Raw genomic sequence first — 26828 nt, 5'->3', positions numbered from 1 at the left:
CTTTGAGACCTGGAAATAAAAAAGATAAACAAAAGATTGAGTAGGAAAGAGGGAAACAAGTAAAGAGGGAAGAGACGGTTGGGGACAACAATGAATATGAGAAAAGAAACAAATGGGGACTTAATAAGCATAGCCTTTCACATCTAATTAAAATCAAAATAGCAAACAAAAAAGAAAAAGAGAAAATTATCCAATGATATATGTAGATATAGGTACTTCTCACTGCTGATCAAAACAGGATGCGCTCCAGACTTGGTCATTGTTACATCCAAGAGCGGATAAGAGTGAGGAAGCAAGATTAAGGGGCCTTAAATATGCTCCAGGTGTATCTAATGAATTGTTTGATCTTGTTGAATTAGACTATATAAAAATAGTATATCTTTAATAAGGTAGTGAATTATAAAGTATTCTTTTATTATCTTTTCATCACAGAAAAATTTTCACAATGTGATTTTATAATGAAACTTAATTTTCAACCCTCTGCTCAAGGAAGCCCAGAGAATTATGAGACCTAAATTATTTAAGTCTCATCATTGAACAGGAAGCAGAAGTTCAAGTAGCTACTTAAGTCATGAGCACAGTAACAATGTGCCAATGTGCCATTGATTCTGGTTGTCACCTGCCCATCTACACAACTCATCCAACTTCTGCTGGGACTGGATCTGACACTTTAGTTCAGTTTTATAACATGTTAGATACAAACCATATAGGAAAGTACTATATCCTTCTAACAAAATCATAGAATCATTTTGTTATTAACATGTTTATTCAGTTTTAATTGACATACAAAACCATATGTACTAAATGTGTACAATTTGTTGAGTTTGGACATATACAAACACTTAGATCATTACCACTATCAAAGTAATGGACATATCCAATGCCTCCCAAAGCTTGTGTCTCTTTGTTTCTGTTTGTCTTTGTGTGTAGTTTTTTTTAGTTTGGGGGGTTATTTTTGTTATTTGTTTGTTTGTTTCTTGTTTCTGTAGAAACACTTCAGATCTACCCTTTTAAGAGATATGAGGTGTGCAATATTATATTGCTCACTGTAGGTACTCTGTTATACACCAGATCTCTAGAACTTATTCAATCGAATCTTTATACCCATTGTATGCCTCCCTATTCTCCCACTCCCTCAGTCCCTGGAAGTCACTAATGTGGTCTCTGCATCTATGAGTTTGACTATTTTAGATATCTCAGATAAATGTAATCAAGTAGTATTTGTCATACTATGACTGTCTTATATCACTTAGCATGCTATTTTTAAGATTTATCCATGTTGCTGCAAATAGCAGCATTCGCTTCTTTTGTAAGGTATAATTATACTCCATTGTATGTATGTACCATAGTTTTATACCAAGTTTTTAATTTGATTCATCTTTCCATGGACACTTAGGTAGTTTCCACATCTTGGCTATTGTAAATAATTCTGCAATGAACATGAGAGTGTATATGTCTCTTCAACAGGCTGATTTCATTTCCTTTGGATGTATATCCAGTGATGGAATTACTGGGTCATACAGTAGTTCTATTTTTTTGTTGTTTTTTGAGGAATCTATACACTGTTTTCCATAGCTGCTACACCATTTTTATATTGTCACCAACAATGTACAAATATTCCAATTTCTCCACATCATGGCCAACACTTTTTATCTTGTGTTTAAATTTCCGTACCTTGAATGTTTAGTTGTATTTAATTGATCTAACTTGAGACTAGCATTGAAAAAGAGTTCAGTAGCCGGGCTCGGTGGCTCAGCCTGTAATCCCGTGCCTTTGGGAGGCTGAGGTGAGTGGATTGCCTGAGCCCGTGGGTTTGAGACCTGCCTGGGCAGGCGAGACCTCATCTCTACAATAAAATCAAAAAATTAGCCGGGCGTGGTAGCGCATGCCTGTAATTCCGGCTACTCGGAAGGCTGAGGCGGAAGGATCGCCGGAGCCCAGCAGGTCGAGGTCTGGCCAACAGAGTGAGACTTCAACACAAAAAAAAAAAGAAAGAAAGAAAGAAAGAAAAAGGGTTCAGTATTGCATGGTGTCTTCAATTCAGGGGAAACTGGAAACTAAGAATCCCTGAGGATCATGAAAGCAAAAGTCCTCCCAAACACTAGGCTGTATTTAAAACACAGTTGGAAAGTTTCCATCCCAGTGGTTACTCTTTACAGTATATATATGCCACACTGTGGTGGATATACTGTCACCAACACTGGTCAATGCAGAAACAAACTGGACTTCATTTTATACTTAAGGTAGAATCTGGAGTAAGCCTTATGAGTCAAGAAGGATCTGGTTTCAGAGGTGACTCCTATGGGGTAAGTATGCCACAAACTACCTAATTTTTGAGCTTTCCCTTCATCTCATCCACTAATTAAAGACTAATCTTTTGCCTTCTATAGTATTTTTCCATGCCTACATATTGATCTTAGTGTCTTAAATGTGTTATTTAGTGCCGCGGCACACGCGACTGCCTTGAGGGTCCCAAGAGAGAGCTGCAAGAGATTAAGACACAGAAAGACATAAAGAAAAGCTGGGGCAGGTGGGACCCTTTCCTCTGATGGAGGGGCTAGTGACCTGAACCAGTTCAGCACGTTTATTTTATAATCAAGCACGAGGGAAGTTGTAAGGGATTCAGGGTTTGTGAAGGAGCAATAACGGAATTAAGTTGCTGCCTAAAAGGCAAGCTGTTCCACAGTTATCTTGTTGTAGCTAAGGCTTTACCTGTACTATGTGCACCCAGATGTGTGGGCATCTGAGACACCATATCATGTAGCAGGCTGCATCCCTCACAACCTGCCTTTGGCTAGGATGCAGAGCTTCCAAGCGAGACCTTGCCTACAAACTTGTGGCCATTAAGTGAGACCTTGCCTTTGCTTGGTGCCTTTACTCAAGGCCTGCTACAGTGACAGTGCTCATCTGCTCCCCACATCACATCCACTCCCGACAATTTAGTTGATATGCTTACCAAAAATATTATAGGTTTTCTCTCTCAACTAATCCAATTCTATAGAGTCTCACACACTAACTAAATGCATCGTTTACAATCTCAAATTCCTGGATGCTCATTTGGAAAGAACCATTTGTACATGCCGTTCAACTACCCTAATATTTTCTAATTATTTTTGTATTTTGGTTGTTCCATTATTTGGCCAAAGTAGTAAATGCAGAAAAACTCAGTCACTAACATTCATAGGGTGAGGTACAGTCCAATTTGAAGACAAATAATGATATTGAAATGACTTTTAAAAGCAATGGCATTAAATTAAAACTACACTAGGATACCACCTAACTCCAGTCAGGATGGTTATCTTCAATAACTCAAAGAACAACGAATGCTGGAGAGGATGTGGCGAAAAGGGAACACTTCTACACTGTTGGTGGGAGTGAAAACTAGTACAGCCTCTGTGGAAAACAGACCTGGTACATAACATGTACCTGTCAGTTAACTTTTTAATTATCCAGTTTCTAGCCTGAAAAGGATAAAGGCAAAAATAGAGAGGGATTGAGATAAAGGAAGACAAGAGAAGAAAGAAAGGGGGGAAATAAGATGGAAGGAGAGGGAGGAGAAAGGGAGGAATTTTAAAAAGGACTTGGCTTTCTGCCTTACAGAAAGTCTAAATATTTCCATGAAAGTCAATTTAAATAATATAAATGAATATTTTAAATCCAAATGAACTTAGAATTTTGTCTTTTCTCTCATAAAGGACAGTCAAGACTAAAGTAGCTTTCCATATCTATTACTTAAGCTAATCTCAAAAAAGAAATCTCTTTTATCAGTGACTGAGAGTCAAGGGTCAGTCAATGTATGAAAATAAGTGTCATTACTCAAGCCAAGGAATATATGATTTTGAGGACAAAACCTCTTGTGAGGAAATTTAAAATACAGGGAAATATATAGTGCTAGAATTGTGTAGTCTGTATCTGGAGTCTCTTTTGAAACATAAGCATCCGTTCTTAAGTTATTCATTGGACAGTTACTCCCATAGTTTGTGATAGACTTTAGTTCAATTCACTCTGCTTGTACATATCCACTTAGCAATAGATTTATTTCTGAGAAGTAAGCATTTGTATTAGAAATGCAACATTAAGTTATTTCTCTAGATCTTGCCTAGTAAAATAAGGAGCCTCCAAATATATTTTACAGCTGTGCATTGAAGACAAATCTGTCTGATTCCCTGGAGGAGAGGTAGATTCAAGACTTAGAGAAGTTGCTGGGCATGGTGGCTCATGCCTTATAATCCCAGCACTTGGGAAGCCAAGGTAGGAAGTTTTCTTGAGCCCAGAAGTTTGAAACCAGCCTGGGCAACACAGCAAAACTAGGTTTCTATGAAAAATCACAAACATAGCTAGTTACTCAAGAGGCCAAGGTGGAAAGATTGCCTGAGCCCAAGAGGTCAGGGCTGCAGTGATCCATGATTGTGCCACTACTGGCCTCAAGTCTGGACAACAGAGTGAGACCTCCCTAACCTGCAACAACAACAACAGCAACAAAAAGACATAGAGAAATTACTCATGAAGAACATTTACTCTAACATTTTAAATCGGATAATTTATTTTTGATAGCCATAAGAATTTTTACTTCTAATGAGTAAAGTGTTTGATTTATACTTCTACACATAGCTCCCCTTTTTTAGCCAAGAAGTTGTGCACACATCTGAATTCGTGAAAACATTTATTTTCAATTTTGAGTTTACTACATTTTATACATGAGACATATTGATCTGCTCACTAGTATCTGCTCACTAGTACCTGTCTTTAACTTCTTTCTATTCCAGAAATTCTTAGTTCATATTATTCTCTTTGAGTACCATGGAAAAATACTATATATACTAAATGGAAGAAGCAAATCTATCAACTGTATCTGGGTTTAGTTTGGAGGGACATTCTATTTCAAGGGAGCTTCCAATGGTCCTCTTATTGTCATTTTCTATACTCTACCTGACGACTGTTGTGGGTTACCTCCTTGTTGTGCTATTAATCATCACTGACATCCCCCATCGTCTTCAGTCTCCCAGGTGCTTCCTTTTAGCCAACCTCTCATTTGCTTACTTCTGCCTTTCCTTAGTAACCACCCCTAAACCAACCACAATCTTTCTAAAGGAAAATAAGACCATTTGTGGGGGGGAGGCTTCATGAATCAGATTCTCTGTGTGCATTTTTTTGGAAGAAGTGAGATGGTACTTCTTGTGACAATGGCCTACAACAGTTATGTGGCCATCTGTAAGCCACTACATTGCTCCAGTTTTATGGGCAGACAAAAATGCAACTGGCTAGTTTTGATATCATGAATCATTGGCATTGTGCATGTTATGAGTCAACTGGCAATGATGTGGGTCCTGCCCTTCTGTGGACCCAAAGTAGTGGATAGCTTTTTCTGTGATATACCTTTGATGATCAAACTAGCCTGCATAGATACTTATACTTTGGGAAGAGTAATAAATGCTGACAGTGGGACTTTGGCAGCAACTTCCTTCGTTCTCTTGCTGATCTCCTATACTTATATCTTATTAACTGTCTGTCCTCACTCTAAAGATGGAGCATCAAAAGCACTCTCTGCCTGTATTTCCCACATCACGGTGGTGTTGCTGTTCTTTGGACCTTGCATCTTCATCTACCCGTGGCCACTCAGCATCACTTGGGTGGACAAGTTTCTTGCTATATATTACATAGTAATCACACATCTCCTGAATCCAGCCATTTAAACATTGAGAAATTAAGAAGGCCATAAGAGACTGACAAATCAGCATATGGATTCAAAGAATACTTGTTAGATATCTCATATAATCAGAAACTTAATTCTGAGCTATAAACTGAACTGTGGATATTATTTATTCAATCTATAAGCCATGCATAGTCTCAGATGTATGGTCTATGCTTTTTCCATTATAAAAATATGTTCAAAAATCCAGCATTTCGATTCTTACAACTTGAAGGAAATAATAATTCTGTATAAATATTCCCTTATATGTGTTCAAAAATTACCATATGATAACAATAATAATTATAAAAACAATTGCCATGATTTATTAAACACTACTTATGTTCTCAACACACTTTACCTAGATTATGCATTACTTACAAAATCACTTTGAGTTAGTTGTCATTATTCCCATTTCTAAAATTTATTCATCCTAATTCTAACTTAGCTGAAGAGGGTACTAAATATATTTGAGTACTTAGAAAACAAAATGATAAATGAATCAAACCATAATACTATTTCCTCATGATCCATGACATAATCTTTTTAATTTTAAATTTCAAGGTTTTTTCTTTTTTTAATTTGAGATCTCATTATGTACAGGCTGGAGAGCAGTGGCACAATTACAATTCACCTCAGCCTCGATTTCCTGGGCTCAGGTGATCCTTCTGCCTCAGCCTCCCGAGTAGCTGGGAATACAGGCACTCATCAACACACCTGACTAACTTCTGGGTTCAAGCAATCCTGCCACCTCAGCCTCCAAAGTGCTGAGATAACAAGCATGAGCTACCACACCTGGCCTGTTTTCAAGTCTTAATTGTTGATATTAATGTAGAGTTTCCCTAGAATTGCTTTTCCTTAAATACACAGGGAGAAATGTTTGTTATCCTTCAAAATATTCTTATCTCAATTAAGAAATTTTTTTTTGGTTGTAGTTTTACCTAACATAAGGAAATAAGATTAAGACAGCTATGAGCATGGGAAGGAAGTATGCATTGCTTCAAAACTAATGATTTAAACTGATAAGAAGAAAACCAAGGATCAACCATCAATTAAAAACATCACAATACAATTAACTATTCATTCACTAAAAAGTGAAGGTAAGCTATATGATTCTGGGTTATATACCTAACAAATGGTCTGCTTTTAAGGATGCCCTCATCTGACATTCTCCTCCCATAAATAATACATAAATGAATACATATTTACATATGTTTGCATATGTATTTGTATAATGCCTTTATGAAATACATTTATTTTATATATATAGCAAAATAGAGAAGAAAAATGCATATAGTTTGTTTCTATTATAAGTAAAGTTAGAATGAGCAAATCCAGTTATATCAATATAATATGATCTTTTAAAATAAAATAGCTCCTCAGTGCATTACTTACCTCGACTCTTAGCTTGTCAGGGACGGTAGCCAGGACCCAGTGTCTGCTCCAGTCTCCTTCTTCTCCTAACACTTAGCCACTATGCGTGAGTGTATCTCCATCCACATCAGCCAGGCTGGTGTCCAGATTGTCAATGTCTGCTGGGAGCTGTACTGCCTGGAACAGGGCATCCAGCCCGATGACCAGATGCCAAATGACAAGATCATTGGGGGAGGAGATGACTCCATCAACACATTCTTCAGTGAGTCGGGCACTGGCAAGCATGTGCCCAGGGCAGTGTTTGTAGACCTAGAACCCACGGTCATTTACGAAGTTCTCACTGCCACCTACTGCCAGCTCTCCCACCCTGAACAATTCATCACAGGCAAGGAAGATGTGGTCAACAACTGTGCTGAGGGCACTACACTATTGGCAAGGAGATCATTGACCTCATCTTAGACCAAATTCGCAAGGTGGCTGACCAGTGCACAGGTCTTCATGGCTTCTCAGTTTTCCACAGCTTTGGTGGAGGAACTGGGTCTGGGCTCACCTCCCTGCTGGTGAAACTTCTCTCTGTGGATTATGGCAAGAAGTCCAAGCTGGTGTTTTCCATTTACCCAGCCCCCAGGTTTCCACAGCTGTAGCTGAGCCCTACAACTCCATCCTCACCACCCACACCACCCTAGAGCACTCTGTGCCTTCATGGTAGCCAATGAGGCCATCTATAACATCTGTGTAGAAACCTTGATATTGAGCGCCCAACCTACACTAACCTTAACCGTCTTATTAGCCAGATTGTGTCCTCTATCACCGTTTCCCTCAGATTTGATGGAACCCTGAATGTTGACCAACAGAATTCTAGACCAACCTGGTGCCGTATCCTCACATTCACTTCCTTCTGGCCACATACGATGCTGTCATCTCTGCTGAGAAAGCCTATCATGAACAGCTTTCTGTAGCAAAGATCACCAATGCTTGCTTTGAGCCAGCCAATCAGATGGTGAAATGTGACCCTTGCCGTGGTAAATGCATGACTTGTAGCCCGTTGTACTGTGATGATGTGGTTCCCAAAGACATCAGTACTGCCGTTGCCACCATCAAGACCAAGCGCAGCATCCAGTTTGCAGACTGGTGTCCCATTGGCTTCAAAGTTGGCATTAATTACCAACCTCCCACCATGGTGCCTGGTGGAGACCTGGCCAAGGTGAAGAGAACTGTGTGCATGCTGAACAATACTACAGCCATTGCTGAGGCCTGGGCTTGCCTCGATCACAAGTTTGACCTGATAGATGCCAAGCATGCATTTGTTCAGTGGTACATGGGTGAGGGGATGGAGGAAGGAGAGTTTACTGAGGCCTGTGAGGACATGGCTACCCTTGGAAAGGATTATGAGGAGGTTGGTGTGGATTCCGTTGAAGGAGAGGGAGAGGAAGAAGGAGAGGAATACTAATACTATCCTTTCAGCCCTGCAGCATGTCACCTCCCAGAATTTCATTCCAACATTAGCTGACAGGCATTGAAGCTTTCTGGTTAGATTGTTTTCACTCAGTGGTGATCATGTCTTTTCCATGTGTACCTGTAAGATTTTTCCATCATGGCTCAAAGTAAAAATTTTAAGATATAAATAAATAAATAGATAATAAATTAACTTGTATAATATTGCATATTCTATATCCTTAGATGATGAAAGTCCTTTTCATATATGTATAATTTATAGTATCTTAATTTCTAATCTATTCCCATGCACAGTGAAAAGTCATAATTTTTGATTCTCATCTCTATACAGATACCTAACAAGCTAATGGTGACAAACCAATTACCTCAGTGCCAATGAATTAAGGGGTCATAGTGACAATATAATGAATCTAACAAGGCTATATAAGTAATTATAATCATAGTTTCCCCAAATGAGATGATCATGGAAGCATCACTCATTTTTGCCTACAGTCCTATATGGGGACATAATAGTGATTTCTTGTAATATTTCTGAGATTAAATTATCTCCATTGTGCCCACTGACCTAACTTTACTTCATGAGTAATTTGAAGCCTGCATGTAACATATTTTCTCACTTTCCTGTGAACAGAACAGAACATAACAAAAGGACATCTTGAACGAGTCTTTGCTGGGCTGTATAATTAGTTTTTGTAGACTACAGTCCTACATGGGACACAATAGTGATTTCTTGTAATATTCTGATATTAAACTATCTCCATTGTACTGATTGACCTTACTTTATTTCATGAGTAATTTGAAGCCTGCATGTACATGTTTTCTAACTTTCCTTTGAACAGAACAGAACATAACAAAAGGGCATCTTGAACAAGTCTTTGCTGGACTGTATCATTAGTTTTTGTAGACTACAAATGAGGTCCTACTGCCCTCTGGTTTCTATGCATATGAATTTTATGGAACTCATCAGCAGTTTAACATTATTCACTTCTAAATAATTGATGCTTCAAAAAGAATCACAATGCATCCTCTACAGCATCTGTTGTTTTTTGATTTATTAGTGATGATCATCCTGACGAGTTAGGTGGTATCTCAGTGGGGTTTTGGTTTGATGATTAGTGATGCTGAGCATTTTTTTATGGATCTGTTGACTGCTCTTACGTCTTCTTCTGAGAAATGTCTATTCATATTTTTGTCCACTTTTTAATAGGGTTTTTTTTTACCTTTTGGAACATTTGAGTTCCTTGTAGATCCTGGATGTTAGGTTTTTGTCAGATATACAGTTGGTAAATATTTTTCATTCTGTGGACTATCTTTCCACTGTAAATTAGTACAACCTCTGTGGAAAACAGCGTGATGATTTCTAAAAGATCTAAAAATCGACTTTCCATATGACCCAGCAATCCCCCTTCTGGGAATATACCCGGAGGAACTCAAATTATTCTCCAAAAATATGCCTACACATGCATGTTTATTGCACTATTCACAATAGCAAAAACATGGAACCAACCGTGCTGCCCATGGAAAGTGGACTAGATTTTAAAAAGGGGGGTGGAGGTACATACACATGATGGAATATTATGCAACTATTAAAAAGGACAAAATTATGGACTTTGCAATAATTTGGATGGATTTAGAGTCCATCATACTCAGTGATCTATCACAGCAACAAAGAACTGAGTACCACATGTTCTCACTCATGAGTGGACCCTGAACATTTATCATAATACTACATGAAAGGCATTGGGAGAGGCCGATCACTGGCGGAGGAGGGGAAGCACATAATACTAATAAGGGTACCTGATCCCAAAGCAGGTGAAGTGAGGACCAATTGGAGGCCCAAACTTCACCTGTATGATGACCACTTATGCACCTAACCCAGAATTGTACCCCACATCTTTAAAATAAAGAAAAAATAATCACAAGGAAATTTTTTTTAGTTTGTGAACTGAAGGCTAATGAAAACACAATAAATGTAGTGAGTATAGAGTACAGCCACAGTCATGCTTATAGGGGCATTATTATATATGCATTTAAAAAAAGACTCAGAGATAATAGCACCAGCATGCTGGGACTTTGTCTTCACATTTCGGGGTCACGGGCCTACGGTGCTTCTCTGAGTCAGAGAAACAACCAGTAACCAAGATACACTAGTTCCAACAGGTCTACTTTCAACTCTTTAAGACTCCTTTTCTAAATCACTAAATTTCAAAAGTCCTAGTTTATTTTCCTTGTTACCCCCAGTCCTACGGATGGTAGTTTCTTCCTACAGTTACTACTTCCTTAATAATTTAGAGTTCTCTTTTTAGAGTTTCATATACTCAGTTAATGACTATATATTTGGTTATTCTTATGTTAAATACTATCTGTTCAACTAACATGTATTTTCTCTTTGCTAATACCCTAATACAATTTTCCAAAAACAAAACCAAAACCAAAAAGAAAAACCTGAACTCTAAGTGGCTTCACTTATGAACACTCAGAAATACTTAGGAAAAGAAAAAAAAAATGAAAAATATTTTACATAAACTCCCTTGAAAAGAGAACAAGAGAAAACACTTTTGGGGCAGGCTGAAATAACAGCAGAATTATCAGAAATACTGTCCAATATCAAACTTTATCAATATGTCAAAAGCTGCAAGCAACTGCAAGACACAGGTGAAGCAGGAAGAATTCTGAGAACACCAAAGTGACTTTCTAGGTTTGTCCACACTGTTTTAAAATGTACCCTGAGCCAGCTATAACAAATGAAGACTAGACTCTAACGATGCATGTATAGCCTTACTGTCAAAAAGGGAGCTTATCATGATCATGAAAGATCTTCAACTTTTACACCGATAATTACATAGATAACACTGATATTTTCCAGCTGGCTCTACCCAATAAATCAATAATTTCCAGGTTGATTGACCATTAGCAAACTACATAGATCAAGTGTTTCCTGCTAAAAAGCTTCCTTGGGTGAAGACTCTCCATTTCTTTTTAATAGTAAATACTCCTTCAGGAGGTCAATTAGCATGTTTGTAAGGGGTTCTACTAGGTCATTTCTATCTTTCCTTCTATACATTTTTTCTGACAGGATATTCATGAAGTAGAGATAATGGGCTTCAGACTAGCTGCTAGCTGTTTCTATCAATTCGTTTATAAAGCTAGCATAAATTCAACATGAAAACCTCACAAAGATATAAGAAAGAAAAAGTATGGGCCATTCACTCTCATGAACATAGTGACAAAAATTCTAAGCAAAATAATAAAAGAGATACTGAGAAAATATATAAGAATAATATATTATGAAAAATTACGTTTACACCTAAAGTACAAGGTTGATTTAACAACTGAAAATCAATCGCCAGGTTAAACAAAAGGAAGAATGACACAAACCGCACAATAAATACAGAAAAAGTATATGATAAAATCTAATGCGTTTTCATGAAAAAATTCTTTAAAATGTTGGCATAGAATGAAAATTACCCAATCTGATAAAGGAATTTACAAAATATCTTCAACACAAATTTTATTTCATGATAAAATAGTGGAATGTTGCCCCAGCTGAGACTGGGAGTAAGAAAAAAAATGCTTCCTCAAAACATGGATATTTTCATTTATTAGAAGTCCTGGCCAATTAAATAAGGCAAGAGAACTAAATAAAAATGTATTTAAAAACAGAAATAATTTGTTATTCTTCATAGACAATACTTTGTTCACAACTTAGATAATTTTTATATAGAATCTCCAAGTTTAAGACAGTCTACCTACTCATAATAACATTTAACACACAATATTGTCTGTTTCATTTGTTTTCCTCAAAAGAAACTAAATTGATGACTTGAACGAATTTGAGTGGAGACATGAATATAAAGGTAGGTTGAATAGTGTTTCATAAGCCAACATGTTTTATCAAAGAAAAATAGGACTTTATCAAAGCAAATTCAAAAGTACTCACACAATGAAAACTTCAAAGACTTCAGATTGAGTGGAGTCCACTATATAATAGGAAGAGGAGAGCCAACACTGTAATTAGCCATAGGATTGCACCACCCATACCTCCTTCCAAGACAGAACTTGCTTTAAAGAGTGCAATTGGCTGACAACTTCCACTTGCCACTTAAGTTTCTGCAACAGCATTCACTCAAGCCACATTGTCCTCATGCTGTTCCAATCCAATGACTGACAACAGTGAGTGCACTAGAGCTGGGACATTCCTTCCCATTGTGGAATTCCTCCAGTAGACAAACTTTACCCTGGAACTCCCATCAAGCTGGGTGACTTTCTCAGAGCTGCACTGTTGTCTGAGGCTACTCCACCCAATCCTCCTTCCTTCCTCCTTCCCTGTCTTCTTTCACAGGGCCACACTGGCATTTAGTTATTAAGGCTTTCCCTGCCTGCTACTGATCCATTTCCCCATTCTCATTTCCCCTTTAACCTGTGCTCTTCACAGATATCTCTTCCAAGAAATTTCTTAAAATTATGTCATAGATGCTGTTTTACAGGATACCTGAACTGAGGTTAAGGCCTGTTTGATCACTGAAGTATTTCTAGTAAAAATACTAAAAGGAGTACCAGATGTTTAAGGGTTAGGGGTTGCCACCAAAAAGTGAGTGTTTGAGCAACAAACAAGTTTTTCTCTTACTAAATTGCCTCCCCAATCCCCATTATGCATAGTGTTATGGTGGTGAAAGTTATTTTAAGTGTGGGCCAATTATTGGCCCAAGGAAATCTATACTGTAAAACTATGAAAAAAAAGCACAGGGGTTGAAAGTGTAGAATGAACACAAAAGAAGATGAGGATAAAACTTATGCTTAGTTGCTCTTGGAGGAATATGGCACATTTGCCATATGCCAGAGCATTTTCTAATGTTTTCTTCTTGCTTTAACTCACTTAATATTTTTGTGAAGAAGAAAACATTCATTAAGCTTGAAACAAAGTCTGCAGGGGTAAAAATTTTTCTTTCTTTGAAATAAAAGGTAAATTAATTTTTTATTTAATGTTAATGTATGAATTCAAATGTTCATGTTTTTAAACTAGTGAACAAATAAAGCAGGTCATTTCTTTTGACATTGGTCAATTTAGTTTAGATAATAATAAATCATGTAATTACATATTCACATTGCCTCTTGTTTTCTTATAGTTTGGATTTCTAAGATGAAGATCAGGTCTGGCTGAAAACAAATATTTATGGCTTCAATTTTGCAAATAGGCCAGGCATGGTGACTCACATCTATAATCTCAACATTTTGGGAAGCTAAGGCAAAAGGATCACTTGAGCCCAAGGAGTACAAGACCAGCATAGGCAACATAGATCTCATTTCTAAAAAAACAAAAAATCAAAATATTAGCTGGACATTGTGGTGTGTGCCTGTAGTCCAAGCTGTTCAGGAGGATGAAGGAGAAAGATTACCTGAGCCCAAGAGGTCAAGGTCATGGTAATCTGTGATCTTGCCACCGCATTCCAGCCTGGACAACAGAGTGAAATCCAACTCACAAAAAAAAAGTAAATAAAAAAATGTTCTAGTTCTCATGTTGTTCATGTTGTTTCTGCACTGCTTTCTTGTATTGATTTTTTTTCTCTTCTACACAATTCATGCTTCATACACTATACAGTAAGTCATCACTTAATGTTGTCTGTAGGTTCTTAAAAACTGACTTTAATTGAAATGACATGTAACACAACTAATCTTACACCAGGCTAATTCATCTAAACAAGAGTTAAATTCCTGTGGCATAATTTCTGGTCAAAAAACATCTCTAATCCTCTAAATAAAGACCATGCAAACTACACACACACACAGTGACCCCAGCCAGGAAACCATTTTTCTTTCATCAACATGATAATGAAACAACATTGCACAAAACAATGTTATTCTGGGACATGCTATATTCTATTCTCATTATTCTCAGAGTCATTATGTTCTTATTACTTTGTAATCTACTATTTTCCTAGCTTAAAAAGGTAACACCTATTTGACATTTGCCATATGCCAGAGCATTTTCTAATGTTTTCTTCTGGTTTTAACTCACTTAATTTTCAAAACAACCACAGGAGGAAGTAACTCTTAATATCTGTTTTTTACAGATGAAGAAACAGAGGCACCTGGCAGTTCAGTAACTCATTCTAGTACACAGCTAGTCAGGAAGATCTGAGGATGCAAACAGTTGGCTCCTGTGTCTGTGCTCTAACACACTGCATTATACTGTGTATTGTAAACTGATCCCATATAATTTTTTCCTTTCTCTCTATTAATTTTGATACATCTTGTTTATAAATTAGAAAAACAATAAATGATATGTCTAAAAACAGAATAGACCAAGCTGGGGGGAAAACAGCAGAAAATAATTTAAAATCTTACTACCTGTAGAATTTTTTAGTAAATCTTGACTATTTACTGGTGCAAAATGCTATCTGGTCCCCCTAAAATTTAAAAATATATATATTTATCTACTTTTGAGTTGGAGATCTTACCCTGTCACCCAGGCTATAGTGAGTGCAGTGGCACAATCATGGCTCACCACAGCTAAAACAATCCTCCTGCCTCAGCCTCTTGAACAGCTAGGACTACAGGCATGCACCATGACACCCAGCTAGTGTGTGTGTGTGTGTAGAGACAAGGTCTGACTATGTTTCCTAGGCTGGTCTCAAACTCCTGGGCTTAAGTGATCCTCCCAACTCAGTCTTCCAAAGTTCTGGGATTACAGGCATGGGCCACTGCACCTGGTCAAAAGATTTATACTCTATTACTGTTTCCTTGATTTACTGGTATTCTCCCATGCTAATTAACATAGATTTAAAAATCATCTATAAAGCCTACATTGTCTGAATTTATCCATTTACTTACTTAAGCAGTTCCTTGTTTTCCAACAATCTTTTTCCACTTGGAGTCATAAGAAATACGATTAAAGTAAAATGAATGTTCAAAAATGTTTTCTATTTGTCCACTTATTTTCTTCAATTAATTTTATGAAATTGGATTGATGTATCATAGTTAAAAGATTATTTACTTCTATTACTCCTTTGCTGTCTGGAATGATTGTACTCTTCACATTCCTATTAGCTGAGACTGAGAAGCACTGCTTCCCCAATTCGACAGCAACAACAGGTTTAATCATTCTGTTCAGGAAGTAAAATAAAGATGGAGCTTGGTTTCTAAATTTGGGGTAAACTGAGAAAGTCCTTCTTAATTTCAAATTTTAAAAAAATTAATCATTTGTATTTTATTAAAATTTTATAATTATGCCTTTGATCCACTTAGAGTTTATTTTTGTGTATGGTGATAGGTAGGGGTCCTGTTTCAATCTTCTGCAAGTGGTCAGCCAGTTTTCCCAGAACCATTTACTGAACAGATTCTCCTTTTGATGGAGTCTTTGTCGAAGATGAGCTAGTTGAGAAATTGAGGTTTTGCTTCCAGAATCGCTATCCTGTTCCCTTGGTCTATATGCCAGTTCTTGCACCAATACCAGGCTGTTTTGATTATTGTAGTCTTATAGTAAAGTTTAAAGTCTGGATGTGTAATACCTCCCACTAAATGTAAAACTTCAAACTATAAGAATCTTAGAAAACGCAGGAGACTAGTTTATGGGAATTGGAATAGGCAACCAATTCCTGATCAAAACTCCAGATGTCCAATCATGGCATAACAGATAAGATAGACAAGTGGGACCTTATTAAACTGAAAAGCTTCTTCAAGCAAAAGAAACCATAAAGGAAGTGGGGAGACAACCCACGGAAGGGGAAAAGTGTTTATCAACTGTATATCTGACAAAGACCTAACACATCCAGGATCTACAAGGAACTCAAATGTGCCAGAAGGAAAAAAAACAAACAGCCCCATTACAAAGTGGGCAAAAAACATGTATAGACATTTCTCAGAAGACATAGGAGCAGTCAACAGGCACATGAAAAAATGCTCAGCCTCACTAATCATCAGAGAAATGCAAATCAAAACCACATTGAGATACCACCTATCCCCAATAAGAATGGCCATCATTAATAACTCAAAAAGCAGCAGATGCTGGCATGGATGTGGAGAAAGGGGAATACTTCTACATTACTGATGGGAATGCCAACTAGTCCAACCTCTATGGAAAACAGTGTGGCAGTTTCTAATAGAACTAGAAATTGACCTTCCATATGACTCAGCAATCCCCCTCCTGGGAATATACCCAGGGGAACTCAAATCATTCTGTGAAAAAGATACTGCACACGCATGTTTATTATAGCACTATTTGCAATAGCAAAAACATGGAACCAACTGTGCTGCTCATTGAAACTGGACTGGATTTTGAAAATGGGTACATACACACAATGGAACATTATGCAGCCATAAAGAGAGACAAACATGAACTTTGAAGCAAGCTGGATGGATTCAGAGTCTATAATACTCAATGATCTATCATAGAAACAAAGAACTGAGTACCACATGCTCTCACTCATAAGTGAACCCTGAACATTTATCATAATACTATAAGATAGGGATTGGCAGTAGCGGAATACTTCCAGCTCTGGGAGGTGGGGAGAGAAGGGGACACACAACATCAATAAGTGTACCTGATCTTCTCAAACCAGGAGAAATGAGGACCAAAGGAGGTCCATACTTTACCTGTATGATGACCGTTTTTATACCTAATCCTGAATTGTACCCCCCATCTTTAAATAGAAAAATAAAATAAAACTGGCAATATACTGGTAAAATTTATAATTTTGCTTTTACATTTAAGTCTTCTAATCACTACATTTTATTTTGGCATAAGATGCATGGTAATACACTTATAATTTCGTTTCCAGTGTTGAGCTACATATTTAGCAACTACCAAATACTATGAAATTTTAAGTAATCCTTCATTTTCCTACATAATTGTAGCACTTTATCATATGCTCAATTTCTTAATATGTATCTAGTTTTTGACTGTCTCTTTTTATTCCATTTTATGTACAATTTAGTCAGATTAATCAGTGTTTATGATACATTTCTTTTCCAGAAAGCATTCACTTTTCTCCCACAACACTCATTATGTTTTCTTTATAAAATTTTCCTGAGTTGTAAAATGGGCTTTTGGGCCTCTCTGTAATCCTCCAACAGATTTTCACTAAACTTTCAATAAGAACTGCAGCAATTCCATAAATTGGTTACTTGAGAATGGATGTTTTTATAACCTGCAGTTTCTCTTTTTTTTTTAAGTAACATCGTTTGATCTCTCATTTTATTTAGTTTTAAATATATTAGTAAAATAAATATTTTTTATTTTTTATTTTTATTTTTATTTTTTTTAAGTTGGAGTCTCACTGTCGCCCAGACTGCAGTGCTGTGGCCGCTCCCAGCCACCGCAACCTCGACCTGCTGGGCTCCGGCGATCCTTCCGCCTCAGCCTTCCAAGTAACTGGAACTACAGGCGCGTGCTACCACGCCCGGCTAATTTTTTTTTTAATTTATTTATTGTGCAGATGAGTTCTCGCCAAGTTCCCCAGGCGGGTCTCGAACCCACGGGCTCAGGCAATCCACTCACCTTGGCCTCCCAAAATGCAGGATTATAGGCTGAGCCACCGAGCACAGCCAAATAAATATTTTTTAAAAGAATGCATACACAGCACATTTGTTTCCTATACAAATGACATCTTTTATCATACTTTAACAATTACTTTGATATTTATTTAAATAATCTTATCCCATTTAATATTTTCCATATAATTATCTTCAGTTTTTGAGGCAGACAATTGTGTGATCTACCAATCAGTGATTGCTGTTTTGCTACTTCTTCCTCAATAATATTATTTGATTTAATCCTCTTGTAAACTTTATAGTACATTGTTGAATCATAGTACTAGCAGGTTTCCTGTCTTATGTTCTTACTTTTAATATTTCATCTATAGTCAGAAGTTGACTCTTGGTTTAAAAATTTCCATTAAAAGCACTTTGAATAAATACTTCTCATACTTCCTATTTTACTACTACTTTTCTTAAAATCAGGAATCCATTTTGAAATGTATCCAGTAATTCTGCAGTATATTCATTTCCTAAAATTTTTTATAAAAATACCCTCTGAAATCAAATTATGTCATCTTCACTCAGAGTCTTATGCGATATTATGTGGGACCTCAAGAATTTTCTCTTGATAGACCTGCCTAAGGATTTTAGTTGGAAAGTCACATGATCATATTTGATTTTTATGTAGACAGCTCTGGAAGTAGAGTATAGGATGATCAGGACTTGAGAAAGAATGAAGGCAGACATATCATTCAGTGGTTTCTTCAACTGACAAGATGAGAAAATGCAGAAAATGAAAACAAGAAGTGTTGCGGGAAATGTAGAGAAAGAGAAAAAGGAACCAAATCAAGAAATATTTGAGAGTAAAAACTGTACAACGAGACAGAAAAAGAATGAGGACAGACAATAGGTGTCTACAGTGGGCATCTGTGAGAATAGTAATGATATTCATTAAGGCATTTGAGTAGAATAGAGTAGATTGCAGTAAATTATATAGTAGATAAGATCATGAGTTCAGTTTTGAACAGTTAACTTGAAGGTGGAAGTGGAACTCCCCATTTGTACATACCACATACAGTTCTGAATTTATAACTCTAGGATTCAGGAAAAAAAGTTATGAACTTTGAAGTGAATATGTAGGTACTGGCATAAATAAGTAAACTGGCATTGAATTAGAAACAAAAACTTGGGTCAGAACTCTGAGTGATACCAAATATTAAGGGTGAGCAGAGGACAAATAATCATTGTGTCAAAGAAAGATATAGAAAAGAAGTCAGAAATCTAAGAGAACCATTAGGGGACAGTTGTCATAGAAACATTCAGATTGCAGTGAGTTGCAATTAACAGACAACCTAATTTACAGTGGATCAAATAAACTAGAGTTTGCGCTTTGTTTTGTTTTGTTTTGTTTTACAATACAAGAAATCTGAAGAGAGACCATGGCAGGCTTTGTTTAAGTGGCTCAACATGCCCTTGGATCCTAATTCCTTTCTAAAAACGTTTTGCTAACTTTACATACTTTAGAGTTTCTTGCTTGCTTTACCTATGGCATAGCATTAGTATTATATACAGGAAAAAATAGACCAGAAAAGAAACCTTCCCCTACGAAAGTTTTCCTTTTACTTGAGAAGGAAAACCCTTCAGAAAAGATATTGGTTTACATTTCATTGAACTGTCTGGGTCACATGCCCCGTCTAAGACAAATCCATGGCCAGGAATAATGAAATTATAACAACTGGTTTTAAAAAATAATGCATAATGTTTTCAATCTAGAATAGGGTTACTCTCTTCTAAAACTGAAAGATTTCAGCCCACTACCTGAACAAATGGAATTACTGTTGGCAGGCAATAGAAGCCAAAACACCAAGGGTAGAGAAAGTTACAAAAACAAGGTCATAATAAAAAGCATAAAATACTGCAGGGAGATCGAACAAAAAAAGATTGAAAAGTGATTATTATATAGAATATTGAGAATCCAAATTATTTACCTATAAAAATAATCTGTGGAAATTGGAATGCTTATGTTATCAAACAAGCAAAAAGTGAAGTTGGCCTTGCCAATGAAGCTCGGCAAGAGAAAAGAACAATTAGAAGGGAACACACATAAAGTGAAATAAGGTGAAATGCATTACACAGAGTCCCAAAATCCTGATTTGACTAGTGAAGCAAGAAATTCAGCTAAGAAAAATTTGCAAGTTTAGTGAGGATGCATTCATGTGTGAATAATTTTTATTAATTGAGATTATCAGGATAGGACAATACCTAGGTGAGTGATCATGGAAAATGTCATTTAGTCCATCCTTGAGAAGCAAAAAAAAAACCAACAAAGCAAAAAGTCTGATTTGAGAACTGAATAAGAAAAACAGTAATCCAATTTGTTTCCATTTATATATTTTCTCTTTTTTCTAATCACTCTCTTGATCACTATAGTGCTTTTATTTTTTATTTTTTATGATCCAATTCAATGATTTTTTAACTCTAGTATAAGTAACCCATAGGACAAACTAGCAATATCAATAAAGAATATACATTAGTACCATTGACTCTGATTTTTTGTCATTTTCCATTCACAGATATTTTGAAATCAGTTTTTCTAAGTCAATAATGGACAGGCTAAATGACTCCTTGTTTTCTGAGTTTGTATTACTGAAACTCTCTAGTTATTGAGAAACTAAAGTTGTCCTCATGTTTACATTCTCCTTGTCCTATTCAGGGATTATCCTGAGGAATCTCTTCATTATGTTTTTGGTAATCATTGATTTCTCACTTACATTCTCCTATGTACTACCTGCTGGTCAAACAGTCCCTCACTGATGTGGGTCTTTCTACTACCATGATCACCAAAATGATCTCAGACCTTTTTAATGAATACATAGTCGTTTCCTTCCAAGGTTGTATGACACATATATGCTTCATCCAACCATGGGAGGAGTGAAGATGGTGTTGCTCATAGCCATGGCATTTGACAGGTACACAGTAACATGCAAGCCTCTTCACTACTTGAACATTATGAACCCTAAAAGATGTGTTTTATTCATGGTCACTGACTGGGTTACTAGAGTTATCCATGCTGTCTCAGTCTGCTTTTGTTATGAACTTGCATTTTTATGGCTTTAATAAAATATACTGCTTTTAATGTTACTTCCCCAGGACCATAAAATTTGCATGCACAAATGGAGCCAAGTCTAAGTTCATTGTTGCTGCCAACAGTGGCTTTATGAGCATGGGCACCTTCTTTCTGCTAATCCTTTACTATGTCTTCATTTTGGTTACCGTCTGGAAATATTCCTCAGAAGACTTATCTAAGGCATATGTCATGCTGTCAGCTCACATCACTGTGGTTGTTCTTTTTTTCACTCCATGCATGTTTCTCTGTGTGTGGCATTTCCCCATATCATCAATTAACAAATATCTATTCATTGCTGACTTTGCTATTACCCCTACCTTGAATCTTGTCATCTATACACTAAGGAACAAAGATATGAAGATAGCAATACAAAAATTGAGCAAACAGAAGCAGTATGTCAGATTTCGATGGCCAGATCTATGTATCTGAGTTCCAAAACTGTGCATTTGCCTGCCCGTTGAATGTTTACACTTAAGCATCTGCTGTTTAAAGTGATATCCAAGCCAAACTAGACATATCATCTACCTCATTCAGCAAATATCTACAACTTTTGATGAGCATTTACTTAACTGCTTTTACTACCATGAAAAGTGTGAATCTCCTGTGAAGAAAGATTAAAAAGAGAAAGGAACAATTAGAAGGGCTATTTTAGTAGACTGCAACATTATTCATAAATTATGCTTTATGATTTAATTTTTTAAAATTTTGGCCATGAGAAATGATATCCCTCCTGTTTCCTACAGGCGCACAATTAAATTACAGTCTTGTTTTGGTGAATGTCAACAATCATCACATAGAACAGTTATATGGGTAAAACTAGTAGCTCTACTTACTTTGATTAACAGATTGTCAGATGAAGACCCCAAAACAAATTATGTTCACAGGTAGTTTATTCGGAAGCTGATTTTTGATGCATCAGTAAGGGAGTGGGGAAGTGATACTGAGAATGAAGGATTTTTGTGTTGATAAACACAATTGGGATGCAAACCTGCTGTGGCCCCGAGTGACTCTACAGATTCTGTGACTTAGAATTGTCTCTATCAAAGATCAAGGTATGTGACTGTCTTGTTTTTGTGTTTTCATTTTTGCAGGTGCATTAACTCCTTGGCACATCCACACTCTCCCACACAGAATAATATGACTGTTAGGGGGCCACAAAAAAACCAGTAGGTAGTCTTTCAGGTGCTGGTAGTAGAGAATCATCTTCTTGTTTAGAAACAATTAATGCCAAGCTATGGTCATCCTTTAACACACTTAATCCTCACTTAATTTCACTCTATTCTATCACAGATCCTTTAAAGTGGTATCTGCTCACAGTTTCATACACACAATAAAACTTAAAACAAAAGGGTAGTAGAATAAGTTACAGCAGCATTTTTGTTCCTAATTAATAGTAGCCATCTCCTCTTCTATTATTCATTCTAATTCCCCTCATTCTCTGTTTGCAAGTACTTCTGCTGATGTAAGTTGTGTGCCAAGTGAAGTGGCCTAGTTTACGTATGAGTAGTTTGAATCCCTGGTAAGAATGTTCTTGTCAGTCTATTGTTACTACAATTTTTCTTTTACAGTTTCCACCAATCATGGAAATACCTGGTGGTGGTGCACAGATGGATCCCTACTTTTAGGCAAACTCTTCACTTCATCACCCTATCTTTATCCAATATTGGATAAACATGAGGTATTCCAGTCTTCTGCCTACTAGTCCTCCAACATGAGGAAGCCCAAATGACAGGAAAGCAGCTAAAAATTTTAGTTGTTTTAGAATCCATGCTGTGTCTCCCAAAAGAAGCATTCTCTCCAATCTAGTAGATTCTAACATTTCAGGAACAGAAAACAGAAACTACATAGGATCATTGAGATTCATGGTAATAAAAGTTATTTTTCTGTATTCCTTGGTTTACAGAGTTATGTATTTTATTCACAGGAGACACAGAAACATCAAAAAGCCATTGGTTCAAAGCATATGTCTTCAAGCACAGACCTCCAACTTTGCAGGCTCTTAGCTTTAAGCTGTGCCTCAGTTGCAACTTTAAAAGGCTATTCCAGTGTTCTATAAGATTAACAACTCTCAGTTGTTGCAATATATGGTAGGATCAGTGGCTATTCTAATTGTATACCTTTTTGTGCACTTTGCTATAAAGTGGGTACCCTAGGTTTAAGAAAATATTATGCGGCCGGGGTCGGTGGCTCAGCCTGTAATCCCGCTCCTTTGGGAGGCTGAGGTGAGTGGATTGCCTGAGCCCGCGGGTTCGAGAACCACTTGGGCAGTGAGACCTCATCTCTACAATAAATCAAAAAATCAGCCGGGCGTGGTAGCGCGCGCCTGTAATTCCGGCTACTCGGAAGGCTGAGGCGGAAGGATCGCCGGAGCCCAGCAGGTCGAGGCTGCGGTGGCCAGGAGCAGCCACTGCACTCCAGTCTGGGCGACAGAGAGAGACTCCAACTCAAAAAAAAAAAAAAGAGAAAATATTATGCAAAATTTTGTACTGAAAATCACTCTATAAACCCTTAAATAGTAGTGCTGGCCAATATACTAAAACTAAGAAAGAAAATCTAACCTTGGAATATATATTAATCTCAGTAAGGACAAATCTCTGTCTCCTATGGTTTGGAAACAACTACCTTCAAGTGATTGACTTCGGTACTCAAAAGATGGCACCATTTCAAGAATCTATCTGTGCTACTGACACATCAAACTTTCTGCACTTAAAATAACCAGCAAAAGCCTGTGAAAGAACCTCACTCTCTGGATTCCACACATTATTTTTTTCTTTCTACCATCATATCTTCTTTGTTCATAGATTTATTGTGCGAGTACTAGCTTGACTGAGGAGATATTAACAATGTTTTACCTTGCCAATTAAATAGTTAAACAATTATATCTAGTAAAGGATTCTCTAAATTAAATTCTTATTGTTCAAATAAATAGTGTGGTTTCTGCCTCCTGAATGAACCCTAACATATTCTTCCACTGGGGGGGAAAAAAAGAAGGAAAGAAAGAGATACTTCAGTGGTTTCACTAGTGAATTCTTCCAAACATTTAGGAGGAAAGCCACTCCTAAATAAAATTCTTTAAAATACATAAAAAGAAGAAACCGTTTATATGACTAAGATAAAACAGAGTTTCTGCATGTGAAATCATGCACAAGAATCATAGTCCTTAGTTTCTAAACTTCTTTATTCAAAGGGTAATACACACTGAAGCAGAAATCTGAAACTGGCAACACAATTCTCCAGGTTATTTTTATTGCATTTGGGTTCACCCTGACCCAGATTTTTCTTAATGAAATTAAATCTCTAATGATGCTTGTAAAATGTCACTTACAAAAAAAGAAAGTAATTTGGGTCATAAAATATCTCCTTTTATACTCCAATAATTACAAATCAGACACTAAAGATATTTTTTCTGTGTACTGTGTCTTGTCTTCTAAAGCATAATCTACCTACCGGTTCATTTATCATCAGAAAACTAGAATAACCAAATATATTCTACTAATAACAGTTCATTATCAGTCTTCTAATAAATACCATTAGGAGAAGATCCCATTGGTACATTTTTTAAAGGTTTGACTAGGTCATTCATTTCTTCCTATTATGTGCATTCATATCTATCTTTCTCTCTCTTTCCATTACTCAGAGGATGAGTTATAAACCAGTTATTAATACTTTCCTTATGATAACCAGAACAGTTCTTTAAAGGGACAAGAACATTATAAGAAAGAAAAATTATAAGCAAATTTATCCTTTCAACACAGATTTTTTTAAATCTAAAAAATAATAACATGCAAAAAACAGATTTATAAAGAAAATGATATATCACAGTAAGTTGGCTTTATTCTCCAAATGCAAAAGTGTTTTAACATTTTACAAATTGGTCAAAATAATTCAACATGCTAAGATATGAAGAAGAAAGATCATACAAATATCTTGATAGACACAGCAAAGCCATTAGAAAAAATTCAATACTCATTTTCAATAAGTTTTAGAAAAGCTTTGTAAATTAGACATAGAAGGTGTGTTGGGTTTAATAGTGTTCCTCAAAAATTTATATCCACCCAGAACCTCAAGATGTGACTTTATTTGGAGATAGGGTCTTTGTAGATACAACTAAGGTAAACATCAAGACCAGATTATAATGATTTAGGGTGAACCTAAATACAATGCATGTCTTATTACAGACACACACACAAAAAGGACACAAAGAGACACAAGGAAGGAGGTTATGTGAAGACAGAGACAGAAATTGGACTTATACTACCACAAGCTAAGGATGTCAGAATCCCCAAAAGCTGGAAGAACTACAGAAAGAGTCTCGCCTAGAGTCTTCAAGGGGAGAGTGACTGTGCCAACACTTTGATTTTGGATTTCTGGCCTTCAGAGCTGTGAGAGACTAAATTCCTGCATTTTTAAATTTCACCAAGTTTGTTGTAATTTGTTACAGAATCCCTAGAAAACCAATTCAGAGGGAAAGTCATTCTGATAAATGGTATTTACACATTGCTAAGGCACACATTACAGGTAATGGAAAATAATGAGAACTTTCACCCTGCGATCAGATTCTTCCCATAACTACTTGTATTTTGCATTTCAATGAAACATCTTATACGTAAACTGGGCAAGAAAACCAAATAAGATGTATACAATGGAAGTTATAAATAAAACTGATATTCTTCATAAACAACATTGCCATGTACTAGTTGTTTTCCTGTAAGCTCATATAGCATACCCTACCTCTTCATAATAGTATTCAGAATGCTACTGCCTTTTCCCTTTTTTGTCTCTTTCATTAGATGGTAAAATAAATGAGTAGAGGAATTGTTGGGGAGTATAATAAATATAAAACTAATTTCCAGTGTGCTTTAAAGCAAAGAAAATTGAGCTTATAACCAAAACACAACTAAAAAGATAAGATTTATTTTTTTATTTTAAAGCTGTACAATACAAGTAAGGATTAGGTATATAAGTGGCCTACATACAGGTGAAGTTTGGGCCTTCCATTGAACCTCACTTTGCCTGGATTAGGTTCAGGCACATTTATTAATGTCATGTGTGCCCCAACTCCCCTGGCAGTGCCCCACTAATGCCGATCCCTTTCTTATAGTATTATGCTATTAATAGTTCAGGGTCCACTTATGAGTGAGAACATGTGATACTCAGTTCTTTGTTTCTGTGATAGATCACTCAGTATTACTGACTTCTAAGTCCTTCCAAGTGGAAACAGAATACATAATTGTGTCCTTCTTTATGGCTGCATAATTTTCCATTGTGTATATGTACAAAATGTTTTTAATCTAGTCCACTTTTGACGGGCAGCACAGTTGGTTCCTTGTTTTTACTATTGTGAATAGTGCTTCAAAAAATATGTGTGCACGTTATATTTTTTGTAGAATAATCTGAAAAGTGTCTGCAAAGCAAAAGAAACAATCAAGACAGTGGGGAAACAGCACACAGAATGGGAAAAAATATTTGCTAACTGTATATCTGATATAGGCCTAACATTCAGGATCTACAAGGAAATGTGCCAAAAGGAAAAAATCAAATAGACCCATTAAAAAGTGGACAAAAGACATGAATAGACACTTCTCAAAAGAAGTCATACAAACAGCCAGCAGACACGTGAAAAAATGCAAAGCCTCACTAATCATCAGGGAAATGCAAATCAAAACCACATTGAGATACCACATAATTTCAGAAAGAATGGCCATCATT

General features: G+C 36.5%; 2 pseudogenes across 1 annotated transcript; both read left to right on the top strand.

Annotated features, from left to right (window-relative positions):
• The first annotated feature begins 4896 nt into the window (after positions 1 to 4896).
• Positions 4897 to 5708, top strand: LOC103263122 (annotated as a pseudogene).
• Positions 5709 to 7076: 1368 nt separating this feature from the next.
• On the top strand, positions 7077 to 8677 carry LOC103263118 (annotated as a pseudogene). Its single transcript, XR_504483.2, has one exon. The product of XR_504483.2 is annotated as a tubulin alpha-1B chain-like (transcript).
• Positions 8678 to 26828: the final 18151 nt, after the last annotated feature.

This window comes from Carlito syrichta, unplaced genomic scaffold (assembly GCF_000164805.1).
Source record: "Carlito syrichta isolate Samal-C Ts95f unplaced genomic scaffold, Tarsius_syrichta-2.0.1 Scaffold304728, whole genome shotgun sequence".
NCBI classification, from domain to species: Eukaryota; Metazoa; Chordata; class Mammalia; order Primates; family Tarsiidae; genus Carlito; species Carlito syrichta.
This window is presented reverse-complemented; position numbering and strand designations above follow the sequence as displayed.